The following is a 15,889-nucleotide window of genomic DNA, read 5'->3' on the forward strand; positions in this document are numbered from 1 at the left end:
CAAGCTCTGGGTTATCAGCACATTGGACGCAGGCTTGTTCTGACAAAGGAAGACTTTTTGACGTATGGGGGCAAATCGAGGCTTTTGGGCTTCGACCAGCTCCTTCGGTTTGGCTTTTTTATTTTAATCCTGTCGCCTTTTATTTTCTAGCTCAGAAGCTTTTTGGTTAGTTCATCTCCTCTCATGGCTCAGTCCTGACTGAACAGAAATGCAGATGTGCCCATGAATTATTCTGTGAGGTCCTTAGAAGATACTGGCATGTTGGCATCACAAATTCCTCTCTCTAAACCAGGCTGTGTAAGTCTGGATACACAGAGACTTAAAGATTCAGGACTAGAAGAACCTTTGTTTTATGAATTAGGAAATCAAGGGCCAGAGAATTTAAGGGACTCACACAGGATATAAGTGGCAGGTCCAGGATTTGTACTCAGGTCCTGAGAATCCATGCTCAAGGCTCATTTCACTGCGTGATGTTGCCTTCCCTTACGCTGACTTGTGGGTCATGGGCCAGAAGGGATGAAACAAAGGAAAAGCATTGCATTGTAGAGATAAGTATTAGTCCCTAAGTAAATCATGATAGGGAGCATCAGTCCTTGGTTCACTCTATTCCCTCTCCTAGCTCCATGAATTCCAGGACACAGTCTCCTTTCTGGATACCAAGGGAAGACCCCAGCTCTTTATGGAGAGATAGCCAAGGAAGTGACGGGCCTGGAGAATCAGGAGATGCCAGGAGGAGCTGACTTGCTGTGTAAATTGAGGAAGGTCACTTATTTTCTCCAGCCTCAGTGTCCTCAACTGTAAAATGGGAATCATGCCTCTGTTCCTTCCTGCCTGGAGATGTTGACATGATCAAATGATGTAATGGATATAAAGGGCTTCAGGAAATGTAAAATGTAAACGTGTCACCTATTATTATCAAGTCACGATTGGGAAAAATCCATCTTGGTGGAAAAAAGATTATATATTCCAGGCAGCAGGCCCCAGTTAACCAGCTGAGAAGAAGAGCTTCTTTAGGTCACTGAATCTGGAGCAGAGAAAGAAACACAGGACGTGGTGTATTCCCAACTTGGAGTCTTCAAATGAGTAAATGAAGAAATGCAGGGGGGCAGAACTTCAGTAACAGAAGGGCCTTCCAAGGCCTTTGAGCCATATACTAACTGAAAGGAAGATCCCGTTAAAACAATAGGTAAGGGGTGTAAGAAGCTGATACTGTATTGGTCCAGGTGCCACTAGCTCTGGCCTCGAGCTGGTAGGAAACCCGAGGAAGTCTACCTCCCTGCCCTTAGAAACAGCATCTGACTCTCCAACCGCCCTTTAAGCTTGCGAAGCATCACATAAACATTCTCTCCCTTAAACCACACAACAAAAGGAGCCAGGCCACGTGGGTGTGACTGCATAGGTATACACATACATGGAGGATATTTATCATACGTGGGTATAATTGTCCCCTTTTCACAGATACAGAAACTGAATTTGAGAGATTAGGTAACTTGCCCAGGGTCATAAAGCTAGGAAATGAGACAGCATTTGTGCCCAGGACCCTTTGATCCCAAATCCAGGGTTTTATCCTTAACAAATGGATTTCAAAAAGCAATTATTAAATGCTTACTATGTACCAAGCTCTGTGTTCAATAAAAAGTACAGATATAAAAGTTAAAATGGTTCTAGACCTCATTACATTGTAGATGGGAGAAATCACACATAAAAGGAAGCTGTGGCCAGGAGAGAGCTTTGGATCTGGGAGTCCATTGGCCAGTCCTTGAGAGGCTGCAGTGATGGGGAGGAGGATTACAGGGCCCAGGGCTAGAGGTGGCCACACCTGTAATCCCTGGTACTGGGGCTGCTGGATCTCCTGACCATAAACCTTCTCAGCTACTCTAGGATAGATGGCTAGATGAATAGACAGATAGAGATTTAGATATGTGTGAATATGTAAACACATACATACATACACACAATACATACACAGTATTACATTTAGATATAGCATGACTCCTATACATATATTTTATGTAATCATATATACTTTAGTGTATATTTTATACACTTTAAAATTATTTAAAAGCACAACTATTTTATACATACATATAGAGAGTATAAACCCTATATATGGGTATATTATATAAACGTGTAGTATATATGAATGTAGTGTATATTGTATAATTTATCTATTAGATAGCATGTTTTCATTGAATTTCTTTAATATGCATTAATATACTTTTATATGTTATATAAGTATGTGTTGTTTGGAATATATACACACACACACACACAGAGAAGGAGAATAGATTTTGGCTTAGTGGAAAGTTATGTGTATATATGTATATACATATGTGTGTATATAAATGCACGTGTATGTATATATAATGTATATTGTGTATATATATAATTGTATATATAATGAAGTTGATATGTATAATTATTCCCATCATTAAAATGAAAGCAATAAAGAACAGCTCCCTCCCTCCCAAGGTTGTTGTGAGGACAAAATGAAATATTTCCACCAGATTTTGAGTTACAAATTTTCTCCCTGTTTTTCCCCTACCCACTGCCCCAAAACAGCAGTCCCACAGGATATCCCCTCCTCCACTCTGCTCTCTCCCATATCTTCTCCCATACCCCCTTCGACTTTTCCAGTAGGGCATGGTGGATCTCTATGCCCTAGTGCCTGTATATCTTGTTGCCCAAAAAATGAAGTATTCCAAAGTGCTTTGAAAACTCAACATGCTGTAGCCAAGCAAGCTCTGTGTATGTCTGTATATTACCTCTCACATGCAACCATCCACACACATGTGCAACTAAGCTTCCTTGCTATCAGTGCATCTTCCTCCCTTGTGTCAGCCACCCAAAGTTGGATATGGGCTTTCTTGTTCAGGGGCCACTTTTCATCATGAGTTTGGACCCTCAGACATGACAGAGCCCTGAACAAAGCAAGTCCTCAGTAAATTCTCATCAGACTGAAAAGGTGGAGCCTTTGGAGTGGAGAGTTTCTGTCACCAATAAGTCCAATAAGGGAACAGATGCCAAACTTTTTTTTGGGGGGGGACTCTCCAAGGTTTGGGGGCATCATACCAGGAAAAGAAAACCATCAAAAACCAGAGGACTGCTCTGAAGCTCTGTGCTGTTGTTGATAGGAGTCAGTAATCGAAATCTCTGCATTTTATAGGACTAACCTAGGTTCAGGTCAGGATAAGCTCCTGCTGGATATGCATAAGCCATGCATTCATTCTGAGCTCAGAATACTACAGAGCACAAGTCTAACAACACAGCCATAGCAAGCTCTTTACCCCTAGGCCTAGTGCAAATTGTGAAAAGGTTGGAGAGAGACAGGGAGCAGGAGACAGAGAGAGGAAGAGACACAGAGAGAGAGGGGAGGGGAGGGGGGAGAAAGGAGGGAGGAATCACGAGAGAAAGAGAGACGGAGGGAGGAGGAGGAGGAAAGAGGGAAAGGGGGAGAGAGAGAGGGAGAGGGAGGGGGAGAGGGAGAGGGAAAAGGAGAGGGGGAAAGAGAGGGGGGGTGGGGAGGAGAGACTCAAAGAAGCTGCCTTTCTGTCTGCTCCTCTCCTCATCTTCCTTAAGGCCTGGCCCGGTCACACACAGGGATACTTCTGGACAGGACAGCTCCTGCACTGAAGTCTCGCTGCCTGGCTTCCAGCTCAGTACCAGGAGTGCCCGATGGGGTGATCCTGGGTTACATGAGCTATTCACTCCTTATTCTTTCCCCCCCAAGGAGCACCTGCTGTGAGCAACCATGGTGGACAGCTCCTTGCGGGCCTCCCTTGGAGTGTCCATTCACACACATCCTGAGTTGCCTGCTTTCACTGTATCACGAGATACAAGAGTGAGAGCCAGAGGGTTATTCAGGGTCCAAGAAAGGGGAGGCTGTGCTCATCCCCCTCCCTTGGACCCTCATATAACCTGACGCCTAATTGTAATTTGGCTCTTTCAGACCAAGAGGAGGCAAAAAAAAAAAAAAAAACCGTGATAAAGGAAAGAGAAAGAGAAGCCCCACCCCTGTGGCTCTACAAACAAAAGGGGGAAGGGGGGGAAGAAGCCAGGAACTGGGGAGAGTCCAATGCATCCAGTTTTATTAATACTTTAAATGGTGGAGAAACTCAGCGAAGATAGGGCTCCTTTGAAGATAACATTCCATCGCACAAAGCAGAAGGGTCTCTCTAATGCACTTTTCATTATCTCCCCTCCAAGTGACTGATGTCAAGATCAAGGGAGTCAGTGGGAGCAGATACACTCCAGGACACAGCCAAGAAATAAATCACCTCCTTCCTCTCCGTCCAGCCGCTCCTCGGAGGAGATGCTGGCTCCCCAGAAGGGCAGCTTGGGAATCTCCGGCCCGATCCAGGAGGCCAAGTTCCACCATGGCCTCCTCGCCACCCTTGCCTCCCCACGCCTCTTCCCTCTGAGGCTCCTCAGTCACTGAGGCAATTGGGGTCTCCCCACATCATTTATCAAGGAGGGTAATGAAAGTTGGAGATAAGCCAGCTGCTGGTCCCTTCTTGCCCTCTGACCACTCCAGGGACACCTCTCCAATGGGGTCTTTTATCTCATTATGTTAAAGAGAGAAAATGAATCCTAAGGGACAGAAGATAACAAGTCAGCTCTGGGTGGGACCACTGGAGTGAGGGGAGGGGGGGTTGGGAAACCGCCCTTGTATCTGCAGCTACCTGACAATTAACCCTTTGCCAACTCCTCCCGCATCCAGCCCAACCTCTTTGCACCTCCTCCATTTGGGGCCTTCCCTCTCCACAGACATCATCCTTCCATTCATCTTGTGGGAGGGCAGGGCTCCTTGGTCCTAAGGGCTGTGGGTGAATTAAGAATGTCATCATCGGGTCTCCAAATCCCCAGCTTGACATGCCGCTGTTTTTGCTTGCAGACAACAACAGTGAAAACCTTAATTTCTTACACAGTTCCAGCAACCCAAGATGTTTTACTTGGATCCTTGAGAGAGTTGCTGGCAACTGCCATTCCGGGCTGTTTTGCTTTCATTGGCTACCTGTTTGCTACCCTCAATTGCATTCTCCCAATCTGTGTCTAAAAACAATCTAACAACACTTTGATTCTCTTTGGGGAAAAACAGCCATGTGTCCCCTTCCCTAATACCCAGCAACTTTTTTCAGTGTGATTTCTCAGAAGTCGTAAGGAGGTGGGTGACCTTGGATCTCAAATGGCCAGACTCAAGGATCCGATTGGCTTTGCATCTTCCACATCTTTGGCACCACTAGACCCAGGAACACACAAATAGGCCATTTCCAGAAGAGAGGGACTTGATATGTTGGACTCAGCACAGAAAGGGATCTTTTCAGAAGGGGACCCGGCCAGTGTGCACTCAGAGCAGCCCCTGCTGGACACTCCATCAATTTCTCTTGGACTGGATTCTGAAAGACCTCTTTCCCTCTCCTCCTTAGGGGAAGTGATGTAACATGGAAAACGAATGGGAAGGATTTTTTTTTTTTAATGCTCAGTTCATAAAAGTAGTTCTATAACGAATATGGATGGAAGTAGATAGGATAGAGGCATGCCATAATAAACCCAAAGCAGCATGAGTTCTGCATTTCCCTGAATGAATACAACTCCGTGGCGGGAACTTCAGGCCTGACCAGCCTTTTATTTAAGGATGTTCTTGGGAGATAAAAAATGAACAAAACCCGAAGCCCCGAGGTACTTGTTCGACCCAATTAGATGTGACCTTCAGGGAAATGGAAAGAGTGGGAAATGAGGTAAAAATAAGGGACGAGAACCAGGAGAAAAACTGCCAGGAAGATGGAAATGATACAAAGAAACATCACGACTGATCAGGGAGGTGGCCAGCCAGGACGCAGGGGAAGCGCCTTCCCTTCCAAAGGAAGGAGGCAGACGGGGCAGAAAGAACCACTCTGCTCAGCTGGAGAAGGTACGGCTCTGGTCTGGTCATTTACACTTCTTCATTACATGGTAGGTTCTGTTTGGAGAATAACCGGCTATCATCTATGACTCTACGTGTCAGGCACTGTGACAAATATTAACTCATGTGACCCCCACAACACCCTGGGAGGGAGGGGCTGTTATTATCCCTGTTTTACAATTTAGGAAACTGAGGCAGACAGAGTTTTTTTTTTTTTAGCAGCTTGCCCAAGGTTACACAGCTAATAACCATCTGAGGCTGGATTGGAACTCAGGTCTTCCTGACTCCAGGCCTGCCACTCTGTGCACTGTGCTACTTCCTAGTGGGGGTGAAAGGAGTCACTGGGAAATGAAAGTGGTAACTAAAGAACATCAATGAAAGACTTAAAAAAAAAACCAGATTGGCAACCACAAAGAAAAAACATATATATTTAGGAAAAGATGAAAAAATTGGCATTGGGTTGTTTCAGTCACATCTGACTCACCATGGTCCCATTTGGGGTCATCTTGGCAAAGATTCTAGAGTGTGCATATAGACATATGTATGGACATGCGTGTATGCATGTGTACGTGTGTGTACACATAAAGAGAAGAACAGCCCCGAGCGTCTCCATCCTACCTGGTGCTGGGGCTGGTAGTCCCGGCAGCATCTGCTCAGTCTGCTTCTCCCACCCCCATCTAGACCTCAAAGGGCCACTTTTCTGCCCACACTGCTGCCTTCACTTTCTTTTCAGACAAACTAACAAGATGTGCTTGATTAGGGTCTCAAAAAAAAAGTCAGTGACCAAGAGCTCACTTCCCCCATGCCACATAGAAGACAACAGCGGCCTTGGCCCTCACTGGATGTGTTGGCTCGCGTGTTGGTCAGGACCATGAGAAGAAGAGTTAAAAACAGCTGCCCAACCCCTGAAGCTGCCCAGTCTCCCTGTTCTGTGCACTCCGGAGAAGGCTCTCACCCAGGCCCTTGTGTGATGAGCCCAGACTCCGTGGAAGAGGCCCTGGGACGTCAGGTGTGACAGGTCCTCATAGGCCTCACAGCCCAGAACACGATGGTCGAGGTTCCTTTTATCCTACAAGTGTGTGCCGGGAACAGAGTCCTGAGCACTGGGAATACAGAGACAAAGAATCAAGCTCTCCCTGCCCCTCAGGGAAATTATGGCGTGTAAATAATCACCGTGATCCTAACAGTGACAGTACAGCACTCACAATGTTCCACTTACAAGCTTGTTGGACCCTCAGAACCACCCTGGTAGGGAGGTGCTGTTATTGTCCCCACTTTCCAGATAAGGAAATGGGTAAACAGATGCCAGGTGACCTGCCCAGGGTCACACAGCCAGCAAGTATCTGAGGGTGGATTTGAATTCAGATCTTCCTAATTCCAGACCCAGCACTCTAACCACAGCATGAACTGGCTACCACATAGATGACTGTCTATAACAGATCCACCTATCTGTCTGTAATCTAGCTGTCCTTCCATCATCCCTCTATTCATACCCCCCTCCCTCTCCTTCTCTCTCTCTCTCTCTCTCTCTCTCTCTCTCTCTCTCTCTCTCTCTCTCTCTCCCCCTCCCTCCCTCCCTCCCTCTCCCTGTCTCTCTCTCCCCCCATCCCTCCTTTCCTCCCTCTCTCTTCCTCTCTCCATTTTATCTATCCATCCATCTCTTTTATGTATTGCTTGTCTGTCTATCTGTCTATCTACCTGTCCATCCATTTTATCTATTATCTATCTAACCATCTATTGTTCCTCCCTATCTGTGCTCTCCCATATGTATGTATGAGTATGCATTTCTGTGTGGGAACAGTAAGATGCACCATGTTTGGGCGAGAGCACCTTGGACTTACAGACAGAACACTGCGAGGGAGAAATGTTACTTAAGCCTGAAAAGCCAAGCCAGAGTCAACAGCTATCACCTTGTGAAAGGCTTTAGCCGTGAAGCTGACAAGTTTGTATGTCATCTGGGAGGCAAGGGGGCCTCTGAAGGCTCGTGGGCAGATGAGAAGCACAGAAGGTGTTCCAGGACAAAAACGTCCTTTTCTCTGGCAGAAGTCATTGGTGGTCGGCCCCACAGTCCCTGCCACAGAAGGCGATACTCTCTCCCACAGGTAGATGTGCATGTTTCAATCCACAGTGACTCAAGGGCACGTTACCTGGCCTTAAAGCCAGCCTACAGAAATTAACACATTTGCTGACACTCCCTACTCCCTCTTACTGCCAGAGATGCTGGTCACAGAAAATACCTCCAAGCAGTTTTCTAATTGTTCAACACTTTTTCTGGGCAGAGAGGGGGAGCCTACCAGAGCAGAATGTTGTATACATCGCTAACAGACTCACTGACTCTTTCTGCAATCTTTGCAGAGAGAGGGTAAAGCTTTATTCCAAAACAACTCAAGAGGCATCAATTCTGAAAGATAAATGTGAATGTAACCAGAAGAGATTTATGCTCCCAGCCTCTGGCTGTCAGCATTCACATCAGAGCTGGTCTAGGCCAAATACCACCAAGCCAGAAACCACCCACCTGTCCAGCCTCCCACTAACACGATATTAATAGCCCATGGAAAAATCAACATGAAATTTTGTGTTGTGCCTTCACTATAGACCCTCTGTTTTTCAGGGTTGAAAATTGAAGTGAAAGCAAAGCAAGGAAAAGCCTGTGCATTAGGGACCCCACGGTTTCACAGAAGCTTGGCTTTGCCCTCAGGCCTCAAGGACTGGGTGTCCTCTGTCCTCATGAAGAGCCAAGCTCCACTCTGGGTGCCTGAGCTCAGAGCCTTCCTGAGCTTTCACACCAAAGGGGTGCCTACCACCAGGCAGAAGTGGGACTGAATGCATAAGCTGATCGGACTCCTGTCTGCCAGACCCCCTCAGCCCAGCTCTGTCCAGCTTTAATCAGAGTTGGGGTCTCACTGTAGTTTCTGTTTCTTTTGTTTTTAAGACCTACTCTGGATCATCAGATGGTGCTTTTTAATTTTTTTATCGAAGGGCAGAAAACAAGTGCATTGTGGTGAGCATTCTTAAAGAAATGGTCAGGGAACACAATACCACAGGGGCTAGATTTCTTCTCAGGCATTCAAAAACACAGTTTCTGTGCATCCTAAAATACCAGTACAGAGTGAAGGAATGCAGGGCCAGGAGAGCCATATCCACACCAACCATAACAACGTAAACAAAAACATCACTCAAAGGCAGCCAGGCCTGAGTGACTGCCCTGCCCAGCCTGGGTCCAGAAGTGGTGAAATGCACAACCCTCCTGTGGAGAGAAGTGGGGACGCCCGGTACAGAATGTCGTATACACCATGTGCTGAAGTCGCCGTGTGGTGGCCTTAGCTATTTCTTATTTGAAGGGATAACATAGCTAGATATGGCTGACATAAATGTCATATAAAATTTATTATTTTCACAGCAACAACAATTATAATTATAATTTAAGAAAATAGAGAATTTCTCAGGTATGGACTTCAGCCTACACTCCATCCAGTGGACACAATGAGGGCCTATTCTCTTTCTCCCCTTCTAATCTGAAACTCTCTTTTAAAGACTCAGTTCCAATGCCAGTTCTGATCTCCATTGCTCTTAGTGCCCTCTCTCCCCACCTGCTTCAATTCCCTCCTATTCACCTTTCTGCCTCATTGCTCCCTCCCTTGTTCAAATGGAAACTCCCTGAGGGCAGGACTCCGTGTAACCCTTGCCCTTGCACCCCCGGCACTGTATATAGCCTTATACAGGGGACTCTGAGGTCCATAGCCCACTCTCACCCTAGTAAGAGGCAGTGGGAGATAATAAATGATCACCAGTCCCCCCCCACGCACATTCAATAGCCCTGTCTCATAAAATTACCCATTTTTTGTAAAAAGCAGGCTCCTGACAAAGTCCAGCACATTTCTCTGTGTCCCAGTGATGAAAACAAAGGAGATTTATGCTGACCCTCACTGTTCAGTCCATCCCCACCATTTACCTCCCAGCACTGCTTAGTTTCTCTTCATACACCTCACAGATCACGACATGGGCCTCCTCTCCATCCCAGGAGGGTTCTGGGCTTTCCCAGGACTTTCAGTCCATGGGGATCCTAGGGCAGCTCCTTCTCCATCCCAGGAACAAGTAAAAGAGGACAAAGACAGATGTAAGTGAGGAGGAGGAAATGCAGACCAGCTGAAGAGAAGGGACTGGGCCAAACACGAAGGGATCTTCCTTAAGCAGATGATTTACAAGCTATGAAGCTACATTTGTAAATACATTTTCAGAGCCAATCTGCAACCAGCAGTCAAAGTTCAAAGATACAGTCTTAGGTCAGGATGAAGTGGAAATGTCCCCTTTATTCTGTGTAGGAACCACAGAGCAGCTTAGGGGGGAGGGGGCATCAGGAGGCTCCAAAGGGTAAATGTTACTTTAATTTCATGTCACCAAACTGCCGTGCCAGTCTCCACCTGTCTATAAAGTAGTCCCATTACCTCTGTTATAGGGTTAAAAATGCTGGAGAGACTGGTTACAGCAAGAGCAGAGTTATATATTAACTGCCTTGTCTCCATCTTGGAACACTGAGGCCAGTAGACGGAGTGAACATTAGAGAAAGGATGAAGAAGTAATGGTAAGAGGCAAATGGACTAAGCTGTTTCAAAACCCTAGGACCCCATCCCACCTCTTCCCATCCCACCCCATCCCACTCCACCCCACCCCATCCCACCTCTACCCATCCCAACCCACCCCACCCCATCCCACCTCTTCCCACCCCACCTCTTCCCATCCCACCCCATCCCATCCCAGCCTTGGAGATGATTTAATCACACTTAGTAAATGCTGTACTTTGAATGATGTCATGTTTTGATCTTCTCTGTTCTGGGTTTGTTACTGAATAAAATAGAGAGCACCTATGCTGGTATTTTGAACCTGGGAAGTTGCCTTCTTTTGGTATTATATTACATTATGGCGTAGTCTGTAAGGAGTACAAAGCATAGTGCCTCTATTTGTTCCAGGATCCATAGCCATTTAGATTGAGATTGTAAGGCCAAGGATCCTGGAGGGGTGGAATGTGATAGTAATGGCAATTAAAGATTCCCCTGTATTGGCTTGGTTTTCAAATTGATTGTATTAAAACCCAGAGCTTGTTAATCCCACCTGTGGGATGGACTTTTTGATGTGAAAAGAAAGTCCTGACTGGGAGGAGCTGGTGACGTAGATTTGGAGAGACAAGAGAGAGGCGGAAGTTCTTTTTGGAAGCAGCACCTCGTGAAGAGGGAGAGACTAAGAGATTGCTGGTGGCCGCTTTGAATTGCCCTGGACTTTTGAGACCTGCCCCCTGAGCTGCCAAGGACTGAGGAGACATGGCTGTTTTGCTGGTACTTTGTCTGTCTGTTTTGATGTTATTTTGCCAGATTTGTCCACTGGTGAAAGACTGTCCTGTTGAAGAAGTCCTGGAACCTGGCATTTGGTTAAGAAGGCCTGAGACTGTCCTGCAGACAGAGAGTGAATACTGTCCACTGGTGAGGGACAGTACTGAGAGTGAATACTGTCCACTGGTGAAGGACAGTACTGTTGTTGCAGGGGTCTGGAGACTGTCCGGCAGACAGAATGAATACTGTCCACTGGTGAAGGACAGTGCTGTTGTTGCAGGGGTCTGGGAGCCTTTCTGTTGGTTTAGAAGCCCTGAAGAAGGATTTTCTTGTTGTATGTTTACAGAAATCCTGGGAGAGGGCTTTGCTAATGTGTTCAGGGGTTCTAGGACTGTTCTACAGACAGAGGATAAATTCATGAAGGGACTGACAATGTATCTTATGGCCTTGCTAAGCCTTGTCTCCCCAGGAACTAAGATTGCTGAGAACTTGCCTCGTGTCAAGATGAAGAAAAGACCTCCATTTGGGTATTAAGTGCTGTGTTTAAACTTGATGTAACTCTGGGGTAGATTCAATTGTGATCCAGGGGTGGGGAACTTTTGACCTTTTTGTGTTCTATGGTTGAGCAAATGAATGTATTTTACTTATGTTTGGAAACTAATCTCCATTTGAGAAGAGGGGCTTCCTGGTGGACTTAATTAAGGTATAGCCTAGGGGTGGAGAAGTATTTGGAACAGAGACTTTGTAATTGATTGAATGATTGGAAGATCCTGGGGTGGGGTAGGCCTTGGAGATGATTTAATCACACTTAGTAAATGCTGTACTTTGAATGATGTCATGTTTTGATCTTCTCTGTTCTGGGTTTGTTACTGAATAAAATAGAGAGCACCTATGCTGGTATTTTGAACCTGGGAAGTTGCCTTCTTTTGGTATTATATTACATAACCCCATCCAGAACTCCAGCGGACTGCCCTGTATCCATCCTCCCTGATCACTCCTTTGGTTTATACCCTGCCTCAAGAAAGCTTGCTTGCTTCAAGGAAAAGTAAAAAGATGCCACAATGACTTTACTATAATCAATCTGAAGTTTTAGGAGGAAGTAAAATGCTATTCATCTTTTCCCCAGATTTGCAAAGCAGAATTTGTTTAGAAGAAAATAATCACTATTGGGTTTTTAACCCCCTCTTCTCTTATCCCCTTGCAATTTAAATCCAATTTAATAAGCACTGTGATAAGAGAATTTTTCTGTATCGTCCGTATGACCACCATTTCATCAAGAGAGCTGGTCACACAACTAGCTAGAGGTGGCAGAATTTAGCCAATCAAATTTTAGCTCTGGTGATTAACTGGTGATAAGAGAATTTCTGGCTCAGCTTCATTACCTCTCTTAAGTTGAGAATGTCAAGTAACTAGGTATAGTTCCTGTGTTAAGTCTACAAATTCCAACTTTATCCCCAATGTTTACTGACTAGTTTATTTTACCTACTGTAGATCTTCCCCTTCTATCTGTTCTTTAAGATGTAAATCTTTACCTCCTCCTCCCCTCAAATTGCATTGTATCCATCCTGTCTCCAAACTAAAACTTACAAAAGATTGTTGGAACTGCTGCCTGTGACCTACTACTGGTCTTTGTATGCTATGTGTCTGTGCTCTAAACATTCAATAAACTGGTTATTAAGATGGGCCTGCATTGGTCAGTATGATTGGCAGCAGTGCCTCTGGACAAATTCTTGGATGATTTTTATGGTAGCACTGATTCAGCTCCTGATCCTTGAAATAGCCTTAGGTGAAAGCATATTTAAGGGAGAAAAAAGCTAAAAACTTCCTTTTTTGTTTCTCTAGAAATATTATTAATCCAGCCTAAAACCCTTTGCAGACTTTTCTCTTTAGGGAAATGGAAAAAACAGAATCTTTGAAATGAAATAAAGAAGATAACCAAACAATTCTTGTCTTGATAAGTTCATTGCCTCCATAGCCACCATAGGCAACTAAGAGAGATGACCTCTTTTGTACTGGAGGTTAAGGTAATGATCATAGGAAGAAATTCTTCAGTCATTAAGGGCAGTCAGTAGTCCAAGAAGGAACTGAGTTGTGAAACTTCTGCCTGGTTACTGTATTTTTAACATTTTATGATCTTTTCCTTGTTCAAGATTCCTACAAGTGTTAACCCAAAATCAAGTTGGGGAGGTCATTTCAGAGAGCACAGGGGACTGTGTCAGCTTGGACCACTCTATCAAGTTAGAAATGGCTCAGATATGTTAATGTTACAATGAACAGAATTGATTTTGCCATTCATTAACATATTATTTTATAGAGTGATTCTGGGAGTTCTTTCAAATGAATCCAAACATTGTTCATTCAAAACTTTGGCAGCAAGTGTTCAGTCAAATGTGCTGGTTTAAGGACTGCTGGCAACTACTTGCAAGTGTGACTTAACAACCCAAAACTGTACTATGTACACCTTACCCTGTGTCACATTCCTTTTCTAGGCTTCCGAGTCTACTTAGTACTTCCCCACATAGCCACGGAGGTAAGGATAGAAAAAAAGGAAAGAGGTAGCCTTTCAAGAACAAGACCTGAGGCAAAGGAGAGGTTTGATGTCACTTCTCTGACTTAAGAGTTTAGCTCACATTAGCAGAACAAAAGATTTGCTTGTGTAGAATCAGTATTTCAAGCCTATCTTATCATGCTTCCAGAAATCACATTAATGCTAGGTCAGTTGGTAGATGCTAAGATAAGAAATTATGGGCAGGGGAAAATGCATACATTCCCATGAGAAAGGATGTGCTATGTAGGAAGAACAGTGAAAACCACCTGTTCACCTTGCCAAACTTATTCCCAGAATGTTCTAATCACAACATGGTCACTATGGCCCAATAACTATACCTTTAACAATCCCCTAACTTTGTTCATTGCTCACACTATCACCCTTTTGTGTTTCACCTTTGTACTGCCCTCAGTTTGTCTTCCTAATCCAGTTGTAATATGACAAATTAGTTAACTACACTCAACTTTGGGGAAAAAATGTGGTCATGACATCTGCTTGTGTGCTGTGATAGTAATGGCCATTAAAGATTCCCCTGTATTGGCTTGGTTTTCAAACTGATTGTGTTAAAACCCAGAGCTTGTTAATCCCACCTGTGGGTGGGCTTGTTGATGGAGACTGTCCTGCAGACAGAGTGAATACTGTCCACTGGTGAAGGACAGTGCTGTTGTTGCAGGGGTCTGGGAACCTTTCTGTTGGTTCAGAAGCCCTGAAGAAGGATTTTCTTGTTGTATGTTTACAGAAATACTGGGAGAGGGTTTTGCTAATGTTTTCAGGGGTTCTAGGACTGTTCTACAGGCAGAGGATGAATTAATGAAGAGACTGGCAATGTATCTTGTGGCCTTGCTAAGCCTTGTCTCCCCAGGAACTAAGATTGCTGAGAACTTGCCTCATGTCAAGATGAAGAAAAGACCTCCATTTGGGTATTAAGTGCTGTGCTTAAACTTGAAGTAACTCTGGGGTAGATTGAATTGTGATCCAGGGGTGGGGAACTTTTGACCTTTTTGTGTTCTATGGTTGAGCAAATGAAGGTACTTTACTTATGTTTGGAAACTAATCTCCATTTGAGAAGAGGGGCTTTGTGGTGGACTAAATGAAGGTACAGCCTAGGGGTGGAGTAGTATTAGAACCAGGACTTTGTAATTGATTGAAAGATTGGAAGGTCCTGGGGTGGGGTAGTCCTTGGAGATTATTTAATCATGCTTAGTAAATGCTGTATTTGGAATGATGTCATGTTTTGATCTTCTCAGTTCTTGGTTTGTCACTGAATAAAATGGAGAGCCCCTATGCTGGTATTCTGAACCTTGGGAAGTTGCCTTTCCTTGGTGTTACAGTACACATGCCCACTGTCTGACTCTTCCCTTGTGTCCATAAGTGATAAAAATTACTTTGTTTAAAACAGAGAAATGTTAAGTATAGAGTCGATTCATCAACATTTGTGCCTTTCAATATTCTCTCTATGAGTCAGAGAGACAGGATGGATAGAACAGTGGTCCTACTCTACCTCATATTGGGTTTTCCAGCTCTGGGAAGAGGCAGATATCAATAGCTGGCTCTCTAGAAACTTTACAATCATTCAAGTTTTGTCTCTGGGACCTTTGTTCTTTTTTTATCTCCCCACCCTCAACCTCCAAGGAAATGGATGAGCAGTTTGGAAAATAGATTGTAAACCTGGCAGGAAGACATGATACTGTTCTGCTGTGAGAGGTCAATTATCTGCACATCTGAAGGAGCCCTCCATTAAAGATATAATAATCTTTTATTTGTCTTTATGATTTCATCTTTCAAAGAATGGGGAAATCGATAAGGGGAAACGATCCCTTCATCTTAGAATTGTGAGAGAGGACAAGAAAGCAGGACATAGTCTGTCATGAATCTTAGATTTTCAAAGAGTGAATTTCAAATGGTTCAGGACAAAGGTAGAATCCCAATGGCTAAAATTCTAAAGAGGAAGTCAGCTCAGGAGTTGGGAAGCACCCAAGAATGAAATTCTAAAGACACATTCTAAGAGTGATAATGACAAGGGGAAGGTTTTGTAATAGATACTAATATGGGAGACTTTTTGTTAGATAATGGAGCAATTAAAAAAAATCAGGGGAAACAGCTGCCAAAATTCCT

The 15,889-nt window shown here is 44.5% G+C and overlaps 1 protein-coding gene across 3 annotated transcripts in view; it reads right to left on the bottom strand.

The window, feature by feature from the left end:
* LOC138161813 (histone deacetylase 9-like) overlaps nt 1-10,238 on the bottom strand; it is a 139,401-nt gene extending 129,163 nt beyond the window's left edge. Inside the window, exon 1 of one of the 3 annotated variants that reach the window (XM_069088758.1) lies at nt 9,855-10,194. The gene's annotated coding sequence lies outside the window, so the exon portion shown is untranslated. Of the gene's footprint in view, nt 1-9,854 lie in introns of all 3 variants that reach the window. The other 2 variants (XM_069088757.1, XM_069088759.1) reach the window with 2 other exon arrangements.
* Nucleotides 10,239-15,889: the final 5,651 nt, after the last annotated feature.

The sequence above is a fragment of the Petaurus breviceps genome, unplaced genomic scaffold (assembly GCF_028583685.1).
Source record: "Petaurus breviceps papuanus isolate PSGF00001 unplaced genomic scaffold, PetGlider_PUasm1.0 185, whole genome shotgun sequence".
NCBI lineage: Eukaryota > Metazoa > Chordata > Mammalia > Diprotodontia > Petauridae > Petaurus > Petaurus breviceps.